The sequence below is a fragment of the Lepisma saccharinum genome, chromosome 23, assembly GCF_977018435.1.
Source record: "Lepisma saccharinum chromosome 23, izLepSacc3.1, whole genome shotgun sequence".
Taxonomy (NCBI): domain Eukaryota; kingdom Metazoa; phylum Arthropoda; class Insecta; order Zygentoma; family Lepismatidae; genus Lepisma; species Lepisma saccharinum.
In genome coordinates this window covers 21,458,206-21,474,381 of record NC_139251.1, presented here as the reverse complement: position 1 = coordinate 21,474,381, position 16,176 = coordinate 21,458,206, and the positions used below count along the sequence as shown (strand labels likewise).

At 41.0% G+C, this 16,176-nt stretch overlaps 1 protein-coding gene across 2 annotated transcripts in view; it reads left to right on the top strand.

Annotated features, from left to right (window-relative positions):
* Hr39 (Nuclear hormone receptor FTZ-F1 beta) overlaps window positions 1-16,176 on the top strand; it is a 220,871-nt gene that overhangs the window by 35,019 nt on the left and 169,676 nt on the right. The gene's annotated exons all lie outside the window — the stretch shown is intronic.

The window sequence follows — 16,176 nt, the reverse complement described above, 5'->3', positions numbered from 1 at the left end:
CTTCTCTCTCTCAAGAGATCATTAACAAATCTATATCAATATGCACAATAAAAGTAAAGCAAGAATGCAAGACAATGATAAGTATGAAATCTAAATGATTTACATTAACATAAAGCAAAAACTAAATATAATAAAACCACTTCAACTATTTATTAACATCTTTAAGCAGTTAGGAAAGGAATTAGTTTGCGAGTTTATAATAATATTAATAATAATAACAATATTTTTAATTTACTAATTTTTTACTTTTAAAAATATTGTAAATATGTATATCGTATAATTTATATATATGTTTGTGTGGAGTGGGTTTGTAGATTAAGATCTTCCCCCCCCCCACCAGTCTTCAATGATTTCGCACCCTGATGAAGATGGATAGCGATCATGTGAAATTGATCAAGGAACACCCATGCCGGCACCAGGATTTGATTTCTTCTTATTTAGCGCCGCCTTTATGCTACTTTTGGTTAATCGCGACGATGAGTATGAGTGATGATACGAAAAAACACCCATTACCCCCAGGACAGCATTCGAACTCGAGATCCTTGGCGTCGTAGCGCTGTGTTTACCACTACGCCACGGATGTCGGCCCCACATCAGGACTCGAACCTTGTACCGCCCGTGGGAACTAGTGCTAAGGAATTATTATCTCTTGTTACAAACAGTATTTTTTTTGTTTGTTTTTTGTGTTGTGTATGATTCTGTATGCTTGGGTTTCTTCCATGGTTCAGCGTAGTTTAAAAGAGCCAATAAGATTTGAACTTTCAGCCTTCCCCCATGCGACGAGGGAGGAAGTATAAATATGGCCCCTCTGACAGAGGACAGTACAGAGTGATCCATCAAAAGCTATTACCTGTGTGTAATTAGAGATCGGTTAGTTCATTGAACTCTCCAGCCTAATTATTGCCTATTTTTGTGGGAGCAGGAAAAGGTTTATCCGTTTTGCCTTGACTCATCTCACTCAACAGGTCGCTAGGTGCCGGGGCTTGCCCCAAGTTGATAGCTTCCTGGAGATGAGGCCTTGTTCGAAAAGGTTTATTATCCAGGACAGGACAGAATGTGTGTGAAACGGATAGCAGAAGGGAGAGTGATCTTCGGTCTCCAGTGGCCTCCCATGAGATAGAGAGCATCCCGAGGCGGTTCCGCCGATGCTTAGCTTCCACGCTGCAGTTCTGCCGTGGGGCTCAAATTAGAGAAATGTAAATAATGTAAAGTAGAGAATTAATGGAAGAATCCGAGCTTGGTTTTATTCAATTGTAAGTAAATGTATAAAGCCCATTTCTGCGAGTTTTCAGCAATCACCCTTCAACATTAATTCAGTAAGTTCTTGCCTGTGATTGATTCTTTGCTTTCGAGCGCTCTGGTAAGGAACGGGATGAGAACCCAGGACTAACGAGCCTATTTAGTTATTTATTTGGGTTTTTCCTGCCAGAAGCGGCCCGGTAAGGGTGGAGTGTTGCGGAACACTCTAATGAAGATGGGGGAAATGTCTACTGTCTCGGCTATAGAGGCTCTTGGTTCGAGTTTTGGCCAGGACATGCGTTTTCTTTAGTTTATTCTTTTATGCATTCCAGCTAATTACCCTCGTCGTCACGATGAACTTAATGGGATAGTAAAATTACGTTGTATATATATACACCCAAAGAACACTGCTGCGTCCATATTCAAAACTGTAGAGTAACACAGGATTTGTCAAATTTTTGGATTGAAATTAATAAATTGTCGTGACTGGTTATTGATTGCACTATTTCTAAAAAAAGCATTTGGTAAAACAATAATTTTTTGTCACATATTTGAACACATATTTGGTTACCGGAAACTGTTTTTTGTTATTATCTTTTCCTCTCTGATCACTTACCTAGGTATACTGGAAATTACTAAGATCTCGGCCAATGTTAACGTCGTCGCGGTCTCCCCGATGGCCCTATGGTAGCGTCTTCGCCTTATAATCAATGGGTCCCGGGTTCGATTCTCGGTGGAGGCACATAGTGGTTCGGATCCCACTTTAAACTGTTGGTCCAGTCCCGATTAGCCTTACGGTGCATAAAGTGGACTTAAAGCACCAAATCAATCCAATTAACGTCGTCGTTTTGCAATCAGGGGTCCCTGGTTGGATACTGCGTGGAGGCACATAGTGGTTCGGATCCTCCCGTCCAGTTGCGATTAGCCTATCTGTGCAGAAAGTAAACTTTGGACGAAACAATGGATTCAGTTAATGCAGATTCTTACAGGTCGGATAATTGAGAAATTTTTATTGCTCATGATTTTAATTTCTGAATTGACTATGCAAATGCGTGGGGGCAGTAAAATTATTATTATTTATTGTCTAAATAATATAATCGCAAAATACGACTTCATGCCCTGTATAGTGCAATAGAAAGTTTTTTAAAACTAAGGATATACATATATTGTGTGAGTAACATATGAACATCCTTCAGATCTGAAAAATCTTCTACACTTTCCTATACTAACCACGCTCTCAAAGGACCCCACAAAATCAATTACTGCGTACGTCTCTGGCTAAGGCAGATACAAGGATAATGTTGGAATGGGATTTTGTGCTGATACAACAATCTTGTTCACAATATTTACACTACTTCGATAACTAAAACATTAATTAAATGTCCGTATTGTAAAAAGACTGCTTGATTCGTGATTGTGGAGCCGTTCTTGTAACACTTTTTTTTTTGGCACCTTGGCGTTGACAGACACTTCACCGTTCTTGAGTGAAGGGCTCTTTTCTATGCTCGGAACATTAAATGTTCTTTTGAAGGCAGGTGGTGAGAGCACGTTTCAAAACATCGTGACACCGATCGTTTCAGCTCGTCCAACACGTCATCGGGAAACAGTGAATCCGGTGTATCATGAATCAAATACTCATCCGTTAGCTTATTCATTGGGATCAGTGGCGGCGATTGGGTTCCAAATCTGGGGGGGGGGGATGACAGTTCACCTTCCCTTTATACATAAGGTTTAGCATAGTGCAGGGGCAAAAGTAGCAAGTTGCCCCTCCCGCCCCCCCCCCCAATCGCCGCCATTAATTGGGACGAACAGATCCTGGTCTTGAAGATTCAGATATTGGATCTTAATTGATATTAATTCCCCACGAAAAATTTACCATCCGAACCACTGTGTGTCTCCACCGGGTACGAAACCCGGACCCCTTGATTACAAGGCGACAACGCAACCATTATGCCATCGGGAAGGCTATTATGAGCAGAATAACTTATTTATTTTAATATTTAGATATGATTTCTGAATGCAATTGGACGCATCGTCGTTGATCAAGACACTTGGAAATGTGTTGGAGATTTTTTTTACCTTTTGACAATTTTACAAGCTCTTTTAATATAGGAACCGACAAGACTCGTGAAAAGGGTGTATAAGCATTTGAGATGTGTTTACTTGTAGTTACAAGTGTTTTAAAGGTAAAATATATACTTCTTTGTTGTCCTTTCTTAGTTTTAATTTTATATTCATATGTGTAAAGTTCCTCAGAAAATAATCCTCTTTTATCACATTTTCAACGAACGATTTTGTTACTATTTTTCATTTTTTATCAACTCTAATCCTTCATCTTTCAAATGGTGCTTACTCTACCTTTTGTTATTATATGCAAATAAATTATAAAAAGTGTATAGTTTTCTGGTGCCATGTTATTTTAAACTGCGAACAAGCTGCTTGACCTTCAATATGGCGGTCGCGAGTACTCTTATATTGTGTGCCTTGTAATGAAGGGGTTTCGGGTTCGATACCCGGTGGAGGCACATAGTGGTTCGGATCCCATTTTAAACTGTATGTCCAGTACCGATTAGCCTTACTGTGCATAAAGTTGACTTTAAAACATCAATCAATCAATCAGTCTTATATTGTGTCCGTCATCACATCCAGGGACTCTAGGTATTGTCTTGTAATGTAAGGGTCGTGGGTTCGATACCTGGTGGATGTATGTGGTGGTTCGGATCCCACTTTAAACTGCAGGTCCAGTTCCGATTAGCCTACCTGTGAATAATACTAAACTTACGAATCCTGGATCCGAGGTTTATATATTCGTTCAAGGATTTGTGATTCCAACGCTGATGTAGGATTCAGTCTTAATGACTTCTATATGCTGTGTAATGGATCTTTGGATTTCAAGTTATCCGATATCCGTTTCGGATGCAAATTATATACAGGATAACCATAATTCGGTCAGCCGGATAGAACAGATTTTTATTTGTAGAAAATCTGTACAGTGAAATACAAACGTGACGAATAATGGATTATGTGGATAGCCCGTAAAAACGGATAAACGATAAAACTGTCCGGATAATGCTCACATTCGGATATCAGACTAACTAAGTAACTCTAGCCTTCTTAAACCCGAAGGTTTATTGCTGCAGCAATGCAAGCCTTCCATCTGTCCCTATCCTGGGCAAGATCAATCCAATCTTTTCCATACTTACCGATTTTCTTTAGGTCCATCTCAACGTTATGCCTCCATTTTCATTTTGGCCTTCCTACTGGTCTCTTACCATCAGGTTTCCCAACAAGAATCCTGTACAGTCTAATTTCCTCTCCCATTCGTGCCACACGGCCTGCCCATACTAAGTCTTCTTGATTCTATTCTAAGTATTCTAATAATATCTGGATATGATTACATATTTTGCACTTGTAAATTAAGTAACGTTCTCCACTTATGTCCCTCATCCCTTTTAGGTCCAAATATTTTTCTAAGGATTTTATTTTCAAATACTCTCAATTTATTATCCTCTTTTAACGTGCAACGTCCCCCGGTTGTACAACAGTCGTCAGAAAGTTAGTCCGCTACTCCTTTAGTCGGGAACATGAGAATTTTTGCAAATCATCAGGGCTTGCTGGGTAGAAAAGAAACACAACATTGTTTTCAAAGTTAAACGCAGTTTTATAATCGCTTATATTTCATAATCACTTACCAATAAAACACTACAACATTGGGCAATTCTCTTACATATAGCGAAAGTCAAATTACATAATTAATTGTTTACTTTCAACATATCGGCAAGAAGAAAACTCGAAAACCGAAAATCTATACTTGAATTCTCTCCGCTTCCAAGTCCTTATTGATTCTTCACCTTCACCTGTTTTCCAAACTCAGTCTGTCGTCAGGTGAGAGACAATCAGGTGGGTTCACCTCCTCTGCTGAGATGAGAAAGTGACGTCAACACGAACAGATTACGACGTATTTATAAACATATATACAAGTTCCAACCACAACTGTATCAATCTAACTATAGTTGTCTGTGACAACTTGCACATTATTTGAAGTAACAAACATTTTAAAAATCTTAACTGCTTACAAATATAAAACCTTAAACGCTCAGGTTCGTTACAAACGTAAGAGATCAAAGTTTCACATCCATATTAATACTACAGGCAGAATTAATGTTTTGTATATTTTAACTTTTAATTTCTTAGATATTATGCTAGAAGATAAAAGTTTATTCGGATATAAGAGAATTAGGATAATTGTCATATCCGGATAATATTTTATCTGGATTTGGCCATTTCTAGTTTTTTTATAAATACAATATATTTCGATACCAAAACAAGAAGGCATTTACAACGCAAGATTATTGTCTGGATACAATCTCTACTGAAACCGATCTGGGATTCCCTAGAATGCACAGTGAAAGAAATTGTAAACAGATTTGCAATCCCTAAAGCGTGTCTTAACTGCATAAAATGCACCAAGCCCTTGCAAACTGATTAAAAAAAAAAGTTCCACCCTTTTCGCAAAACCCCTTTCGAAACCCCATTTAACGAAAGACGGGAGCCGACAATTTGGCGCCACTAAACCATGCGAAGTCTACCCGATTGGATACTTGGCTAGCAGTTACTGCAGCGTGACTCACTTTCAAGGGGGAAGAATATATCGAACCGCTTACCCTCTTACTTCCCCCAACAAGTTTTTTTTTTTGCTCTCTCACTCGTGCAAGGGAAAATCCGCCATGGTATTGATTCATACACGCGGAGCACCAAAAGAAAAAAAATTCACATATGTGACGCCGCAAAATTTGCAACCCTTGTGGGGTTTCCCTCGCACGCAAAGTTGCGAAAGTGAATAAATTGCTTATGGTTTGTGCTTTTAGGGGGGAGGGAGGATGCCGCGTTATATTGACTTCCTGCAACACACTCATGTGCGTATTAACATGCAAAATTGTATACGCTTGGTCTTCAGCATGGAAAATGGCGCTTCTGCTGTTGGCCATTGGAGATATAACGAAGGTTTACATCAAGGTTGTTAAAGTTCCAGGAATTTAAGAAAAAATCAATTCCGGTCCAGGAGAGAAAATCAGCAAGCGTAAAGGGTCCTGGACCGTAAAGAACCTTTTTATCTGCAAAGTATTTAAATTCGGTCCAGGATCCTTTTTTTCCGGATGAATTTAAATACGGTCGAGGAACCTTTTCCCCGGGATCAATTTAAATTCGGTCCAGGAACTTTTTCCGCGGCTCAATTTAAATACGGTTCAGGGACCTTTTTTCTGAACCAATTTAAATACGGTCCAGGAACCTTTTTTCTGAATCAGTTTAAATACGGTCCAGGAACGTTTTTCCGGATGAATTTAGATTCGGTCTAGAAACCCTTTTTCAATGAAACAATACGCAACTTGGACCGAACTTAAATTGTGCGAGAGAAGAGTTTTCGGTCCTGCAGCAGAACCCAATAGAACCCATTAGAATTCATGGGTTCCTGGACCTTTAACAACCCTGGTTTACATTAGTAACTGATTGATTGATCGGTTTAGCTTATTTCACTTCGCTTTTCTGTCACTTTTGGCTAATTGCGAAGATGAAGATGGGTGCGGATAAGATGAAAGGACAATCACAAACAGGACAGCACATATCACAAGTCTGAGAGAGGATTATACTCGCTGGGATTCCAGGCGCCAGAGCCTCGCTAGTCTGCAAGATACAGTCCAGTGTGGGACGAGTTGATCGACTGTCTTTTCTATTGGCCTTCACACAAAGTACTCGGTTTCAGTAAAGCTGAATCGTAGAATGAATCCTTTAAGGATCACTGACGTCCATGTCTTTTAAAAAAGGTGACTTGAATATTTATGCGTTCTTTTTTTAAATAAGAACAGTGAAATTAAGTAATTTTTACCTTTTGCAATGCTTAGAAACCTCTAGATGAAAGTAGCTTCATACATTAGTCGTTCCCAATTTTTTTCGTTTTACGGCTCTCGTAGTGTTTCAAGATTATACCCAAGTCAGAACGTAGGCCAATCTAGCACTTGCAACATAGATGAACCTATTTAATAGGTTCCTCAGTTACTGTGATTAGGTTCCTCGCCTTAAGTTAAAATATAAACACGCATTTCAAATTCAGAAACATTATATATGTAAAAGGTACTAAAACCATGTGTAGAGTAACAAGTGTCATTTCAGTGAAAATTTTTGGAACATTTCGCGGCGCCCCTGTAAGCCTGCCACGGCGCCCTTTGGGAACCACTGATATAAGGTATTAAAAAATAATAGAATAAAAATAATAACTTTATTTCAGTTCTGGCGCAATCTGTTTTTTATATCTAATCTGTTTCCAGTTGCATTCATGTCCGTTACAAATCCACACACTGGGTTGTAAGGGGTGCTCTTCTCTGCAGGCAGTCAAATGTCATCACTTTTTTTCCCGTAGTAACAGGCTGACTAGGATCAGGCGCCTGGACCTACACAACCAGAATAATCCTGTGTAGGGCTTGTGTTGTGCCGTCCCTAGTTTCATTCATCCTCATCGTCGCGATGAGGTATGGTACATATTTTATATAGTACTTCTCCCGGTGAAGAGGCAGGTCTCACAAATTTAGTAGATTGTATCCAATTTTTCGTTCTTTAGATTTACAATAGTTCATATTAAAGCCACTAGCTGCAACTCCAAACGTGAAAATACCCATTTTTTTAAAATTATGTTAACTTGAACATAATATATCACAAACATAGGAACATACATAATCATGTATTCGTATACTCCATCGGGTCTCCCCGATGGCGTAGTGGTAACGTCGTCACCTTGTAATAAAGTGGTCCCGGGTTCGATACCCGGTGGTCATATAGTGGTTCGAATCCCACTTTAAACTGTAGGTCCAGTCCCGATTAGCCTGTCTGCATAAATGTACTTAACACTTAAACTCGTATGCTCTATCATCATATTCATAAGATTGATTGATTGATTGATTTACTTTATTTTACTTCGCTTCTTGTGCCACTTTTGGCTGATTTGCGAAGATGGGGATGAGTGATGATTTGATGAAATTGATGAAACATCCATGCCCAGGCCGGGATTCGAACCCGGGACCCCTGGCGTCGAAGCGCGATATGCTAACCACTGCGCTACGGGGGCCGGCATGTATTCATATAAGAAACCTTTATAGCCATGGTAATCACACAATATAAACTTCCTTACTCTTTCTTCTGATGCCCGCGGTGGCTTAGTCGGTAACGCGTCTGACTACCATGCTAAATGTCCCGGGTTCGATCCCGGGCCGGTTCAAATCCGGGAACTTTTCTAACGTTGGAAGCGGCCCCGGCGCCCACCCAGCGTCGAATGACATGGGTATAGATCAACCACAAGGAAAAAAAACCTTGGCCGCAGCTTTCCCTTCTTCCCTTCAGCTCGGGCAATAAGGAAGCATGGTCCACTCTCCCCCTCCCCTCCACACGGGAGTACGGTGCACAGGAGTCGCGGGTCTGTGCAGGTTGTTTTGCTTGTGGTCCCACTATACCTGGGGGAAACCCTGGGTGGTAAAAGCGCACAGCACCCCCACTTACGACCGGATCAAGAAAGTGTGGGCGTTACCCCCACACCCCCTATACGGCTTCATGGCGTGGTGCTAAGCACAGGGGAGCACTTTACCTTTTTACTCTTTCTTCTTATTGTGTACCTATCAATGAGTATGATACTTTTTCAGTGGCGGCGATTGGATGTCAAAACGTGGGTGGCGGGCAAGGAAAGTTTATTTTGTTAGACAAGGCTTGGCATGGAGAGAAAAAGCCATAGTGCGGGGTAAAAAGTGGCAAAAGAGGGGGGCAACCGCTCCTTCGACCCCCCTAATCGCTGCCATTGTACTTTTCCGTCGTGTTTCTCATGCTGTAGATTAGTCGTGACGATGAGAATGTATGTTGATGAACTAAGAAACGAAACGCTCATTCCCTGAACTCCAACGTAACCTGTCCTCGTGACGAATATATTTAAGTTTGTCATAATAAGGAGAGGATGGTGACACGACCCCGCATTTACAAATAGTTATTTTCGGGAAGGGGTGTTATTTTTAACGTTGGTTTTCCCCTTCCTGTTCCCTATGAGTAATCCGTGACCTGAATTTCTGCAACGTGGGAGTCATCCTCGTACGTCTGGTTGCATACACGATACGGATACGTCAATACCGTACGTTCTACGTTGCCAGACAGAGAGGCTGTCTTTCATTCGCATAAATTGGCGTGGGAGTTTGCGTTGCGCCCCGCTTAGCCTCTTGGGTCTATTTTATTCATAGATGAGTCAGAATTCGTGTAAAAACCCGACCGACCTTAGTTAGGGGTCTCTTTGTAGTGACTGTTGCTGAGTTAGTGGATAGATTTGGAAATATTTCGTTTTCTTTGTACGTACGTCGGTAGTGGCGAGTTCAAACCCCGATCGTTCAGTTGGGGAGTGTGGTGCTTTCCTTTTCCTTCGGTGCGAGCAGTTGCAGAGACAAGAGATCTAAGACTTATTCTTGTGAACTATCTCGTTTCGTTCGAGAATTAAATAAACCAGCAAACAAGGTACATTAAAGTTATTGCTAAATTGTTTTAGTGTTCAACTCGTTTAGAGTGATTGCTTTGTTAGTTGATTTTGATTGATTTGCTGTATTTTACTTCGCTTTTTTGCCACATTTTTGGCTAATCGGGAAGATGCGGATGAGTGATGATATCATGAAATTGACAAAGGGACACTCGCAAAGAACGCCCAGGCCGGGATTCGATCCCGGGACCCCTGGTCTTGTAGCGCCCTGTGATAACCACTGCAGATTACTGAATTAACCAATCTGGCATTTCTGTTTTTTAAAAGCCTGTAATTTATTGCAAAATTCTGTCCCTTTTAATTTTAGTTTGTTGTTTAGCGTCGCTTTTTGGCACTTTTGCCTCTTCGCGACGATGAGGATGAGTGTTGAAATTGATGAAGGAACACTCACACATAATTCTCAGGCTCAGGCTGAGATTCGATCTTGGGACCCACGATGTGATAACCACTACGCCACGGAGGTCGGCTGTTATTTTTAAAAAGTGAACATGAAGATATAATTATTGTGGAGTAAACATTTAATAAATACACAGTTACTTTTTTCCAAGCACAGCAGCTTCCTGGAACCGTTAAGACCCGTAGAAACGATGACGGTTTAGGACCATCAATTTCCACTGCCATCGAAATAACATTAAAAAAAATCAAGAATATATTTGTGGCGTACGCAACTGTAATTTATAAGCATTGTCTGTCACATGAAAAAATATTGAAATTTAAATAAATAAACGATTGCATACCGTTTTTGTAAATTAACTGGCAGACTTAAATAGTTAGTGATAGAATATTGCAAATATTACAACTTTTAACAGCACGTTGTAAAACGTTTGCCGTAGAAATAACTGTACGGCTGTTGATCTCGTTGCCTACCAGGCACCGTCAAATTCAAGGTGACTAGAGAAGTTTAACGAATATCCATATATTAAATGGTAATATACCGTAATATTAACAAGATGTTTTTTACAGAATACGGTAGAGTCCCGTAGTTTAAAAAAAGTAAATGTCTGTATTTAGATGCAATACTTTTGTACATTGTGTACAATATTAAACTTTATTGTCCAGGTTTAGTATGAAATAGCTATTTTCACATATTACATTCTAGTGTTGAAAATATTTTTATTCTCGCATAGATATGCGATTTCAGTTTTCTCTGCCAATATGTGTGTATGTTTAAAACTTTCCTTGTCAGCATAGTTCATCCATTTCACACCCTACACTAAAGCATGAGAAAATGTTACGCCACAATACACGATTATTTATAGTATTGTTGCAGAGGTCGAAACTAGCCAGAAGTCCATAGTTGCTGATTTAACTGTGCAAACTTAAGTCCGGATTAACTGAAATAACCTAAAAGAACAGTAGAAAGTGCATTAAAACTCCGTTTATAGCAACAAAACACGTTTATTATGGTGTATTTAAAGGGCATAGGCCTAAATACACTATACAGTACAGTACAAAGTATACAGGAAACAGGATTTCATCAGTGGTTGACTGCCATTTCTTTGGGAAGTTTTCTTGTTGACTTCTAGCCACATTTAAAACCTTGCATTCTGCTTTTTTTTTTGGCCAGTCCCGATTAACGAGGTTTTACTGTACTGACCAGTTTAATTAGGTGTACACTTTTATATCACGTGAAATCGTTTGTGTACGCTATTGTACATGTTGTAGCGACGATGTTTTATGCGTGTATCTTCAATGCTTTTTCTTCAGTTATTTTAATCACAATTTGTTGTGTTTTATTTGTGTGCAGTGCCCTTTCTGTTGGCTACGATTTCCGTTTCTGAGCTGTCGGCAATGTCTTTGGCGTCATGATGTGCGTCATGTGCAACTTGTCTCGTGCGTTTGTGTTTTGTTAGTGAAGTTTATTTACTCATAGTCGTCACACATGTTCACGTAGTGGAAGCCAGGCATATCTCCACTCCCCTTCCCCCTTACCCAAGGTCGAACTATTCTGAGGCAAGGACGAATATCCAGTCATCATGCTAACACATAGCACAATGTCCGCTCTCATGTGATAGCGGCCGGTGGTTCTGTGTAGAGGGTTCATGTCAGTGTGTGTGTATGTGAATTGCGAATGAGTCTGTTAGAATCAAACGATATACACAAGAGATTTACCTAAAGGGTACCATTGCCCAGAGTTTACAATTAACGAAAGAGAAAGGCGCGTTGAGTGTTCTACTCACGATTTCGCTGTTGAGAGTTCCGCGTTTCAGTCCATCTTTGTGATTGTCCGTTCATCAGTTTCATATAATTAATTACCTGTTTATCTTCATAGTCACGATTTAACAAAAGTGATAAAAATATGCTTTGCCGAACCGTTAATTTTCCTTTAGTATGAGCGATCTCTGAGTACGTATGTATTTACAGGGATGGACGATATCGGAAATTTGATGTGATATGTCGTCAAGAAAATATCGTCACAGACGATACGATACGATATTTTTTCCGTATCGTGATATTGGCAATATATCGTCTCCACGATATATATATATATGGCCAAATATCGTGACGGATATATCACCGACACAATATATATCGCCAAAATATCGTGACAATATATTGTCTAGTTGATATCGTCTGGACGATATTTTTTCAATGTCACGATATATCGTCTGGGCGATATATCAGCCAACACTAATATTTACACATACATATACACACATTGGGGGGCCTCCCCCATGGCGCAGTGGTAACGTCGTCGCCTTGTAAACAAGGGGTCCCGGGTTCGATACCCGGTGGAGGCACATTGTGGTTCGGATCCAACTTTAAACTGTAGGTCCAGTCCCGATTAGCCTTACTATGCATAAAGTGGACTTAAAACACCAAACCAATCAGTCAATCAATATACACACATTACTTAAGTTTGCATCAGCATCAATTATCTTCTGTGTAAGATATATGATCTTCTGTTGCGGTGGATCAGTCGGTAGGGCGTGTAACTGTCACGAGGAGACCTGGGTTCGATTTCCCAGGGAGAGTCTGGCAAAAGGCTTCGCATTGCGCGACGCGTGGTCAGTGCATTGAGTCCCGTCGCCGCTGTTTTTCTCTGTCTTTCGAGACCGGAGTCAGCTATTTATTCTTTTTGAAGTAGCTTACTAATTGTCTTCACGATGCTGAGCCAAGACCGAAACTTTCGGGAATCGAACCCGGGACCGCTCGCCCCAAGGTTGAGAGCGCTAACCATTTGCCTGCCTCGAAGCTCCATGTGAAAGATTAAGTTCGAATTTGAAGTCCGTTATAGGCACAGATAAGGCTAATCGGGTCTGGACGTACAGTTTAAAATAGGATCCGATCCTCTACGTGCCTGCTTCCGAGTATCGAACCCGGAACCCTTTAATTTCAAGGTGACGCGTTACCGCTACTCCATGGAGGAGGCCCCCATATGAAAGGTCAAAGGCGGTGGAAACTAAGGATGGCCAAATCAGGGTACAATTTTATCCAGATATCGAATAATTTTCTGTCCGGATTTCAAATATCCGGATGTCGGATATTCTGATTATTCGGATGTCCAAATTGTCTGGATTATCCGGATATTCGGATATACGAATGTGTGCATTTTCCGGACAGTTTTATCGTTTATACGTTTCATGCAATATCCACAAATTATTTTATTCGTCACTTTCGTGTTTCATTCTAGCCGGCCTCCGTTGCGGAGTGGTTAGCAGATCGCGCTACGACGCCAGGGGTCCTGGATTCGAATCCCGGCTTGGGCATGAATGTTTGTGAGTGTCCATTCATCAATTTCATCACATCATCAGTCATCCCCATCTTCGCAAATTAGCCAAAAGTGGTACAAAGAAGCGAAGTAAAATAGAGCAAATCACTGTATGTATTTTCCACAAATCCTTTGTTCTATCCGGATTAACCAATGCACTCGAAACGGATATCGGATAATTTGAAATCCGTATATCCGGAATTTGTGGCCATCCCTGGTGGAAACCGCATAATACCCGAACTCGAAAGCGAAATCTCTTGTTCAGCATCCGGCCATCCTGAGGCCATTCTGTTGGTTCGGAACAGCCTACTGGTTAGCACCATCTCTCAGCTCCAGCTTGTCTGGAATCGGTCACGCTTCCGAAGTGGACCCCGGGAGGTGTTGTGCGAAAGATTCAACATATAATTTTACGCTTATCGCCCAATCGAGCCAGCGAGATTTCGAGATACCTGTCTGGCATGCACCCAACGAGGCAGCGATTTCGATTCTGCACGCCTCGCGCCTCCAGCAGACTTCGTGCTGGAGTCCGTCGATGCCTTCCCTTTCACTCATGCTGCTCCCTTGTCAACCGCCACCTTTTCCTCTCATTTGGGGCCTTGGAAGGCCACACGTGAGAGACAGGTGGAGAGAGAGACCAATCCAAACAGTTTGCCGATAGTCTTTTGATTGTTACTTTTTTTTTATGTATTTCGTTTCTAGCGCATTGACGTAACATTCCCAGAAGAATATCTGAGAAGTCCAGTGTTGCCAACCTGATTGACATATCCGTTATTTCTGTTTTCAACGAAAACTGAAAATAAAGTTTCCTTATGAGACAGTCGTATCTGTCCCTTCATTTGTGTCAACTCTCGGTATCTTACAGAAATTACCACTGCTACACTAAAAAGTGTGATATAGGTGACAACCTAGGAAGCAATTCCTTTTATTCAAGCTTCAACGGATCATCCTACTGTCCTCTTATAACAAATAGCTGCTTACATTTTGATCAAGTTTAATGAAAACTTGGACGTCACTATTATCAATCTACATATATTAACGCAATTCAAAGTAATCTTTTCGGGAAACATCATGGATATTAATAACAACAAGTAAACCATACATAATGCGGTTAAGCAAGAATTAAATAGTAAATAACGAATTAAACAAATGAAGATCTCCTAGGTCAGCCACTCCTAGTATAGAGCGACCACAAACAAAATTACCTTCTACCAGAAGCCTTGGCGCATGGTCGCCTCCATCCGTTCAGCTCGGACCATGGAAAAGCCTGTTCCACTTTGCCACGCGGTTTTGCGCAGGTTCTTTGGCTTGTGGTCCCACTAAAACCAGTGGCGGAAATTAGGTGGCCTGTTGCCCCCCCCCCCACTTTTTGCCACTTTTGCTCCCTCACTATACTAAACCATATCTATCAAGGGAAAATAACCATCCTTGCCCCCCCCCGTTTTGGAACCCAATCGCCGCCACTGACCAAGACCATTACAATTAACGTAAATCAACATCTGTTCGAGTGTAAAAGCCTGTACACTTGATGTATTGATGTTGTTGAGTTGGTGTTTTAAGTCCACTTTATGCACAGTAAGGCTAATCGGGACTGGACCTACAGTTTCAAGTGGGATCCGAACCACTATGATCCTCCACCGGACACTTGATGTAGTCTGACAGACAGTGACGTAACAAGGCACCAGAGATGGTGCTGAAGAACGTCAGTTTTGCACCAACACCAAAACGGTGTTATGTTACATCAAGTCCTAGTATTAGGGAGCATAGGCGTCGCCAGAAATTTTTGTAGGGGCGGTCAGACTGTTTATGTCAAACGAGTCAGTTCTCTATTTTGTTATCTTTCCTCGCTTTGTTTCCTTCTTAAAAAGGGCCAAAGGTGGATATATCGCTCCTCTCCCGTCTTTAGCACACCAGTAATTGATACTAGTCCCTGTCCACTGCAAAAATAAAGTCGATGAAAACAAATACACTTGGCTTGTGGGAAACCCCATTGGTTATTCGAAAGGCACATGTGTAGGAATTGTACACGTATGAATATAGTGCATGCGATGAAGCCGTCACTCAACGTAGCTGCTAGATCGAAATCTGGAGCTGTACAGTAAGAGTAATATTTTGAGGGTCAAGGCAATAAATAGGAACTATTTCCGACAAGTCACGTGGTTTTGTCTACATTAATTTCGTTCTTGCTGTGGATGGAGAGTAGTTTTGTTGAATTGCAAGCACAAGTTTTATACTAGTCAACAGAGACGTGATTGGCAACACTGCTTAAGCGTCCGAAGGAAAAGCAGTTACAGGAGGAAAGTATTGATACGGTCCGGTGCTAATGTGGGACGAAGCTTTGCTGGACTCTTTTGGGTGAAGGAGTGTTTCTTTTATTTTATTTCGGACGGCATCCTTTCTAGATTCGAAAGTAAATCCTGACTATGATTATCATGTTTATTCCTTTGTAATTGTAGCTTCTTTGGTCTGCCCAAACTTTCTGTCGCAACAGCAGCCATTTGATTGGTCAGACTGCCTACTTAAATCGTGTCCAGCAGTCGCCTCTATGATGGTCATCACGGACAATATGGGTCTCTACTAGCTTGAGTTTTAAGTGTACTTTATGCACAAAAAGGCAATTTGGACTGGACCTACAGTTTAAAGTGGGATCCGAACCACTATGTGCCACCACCGG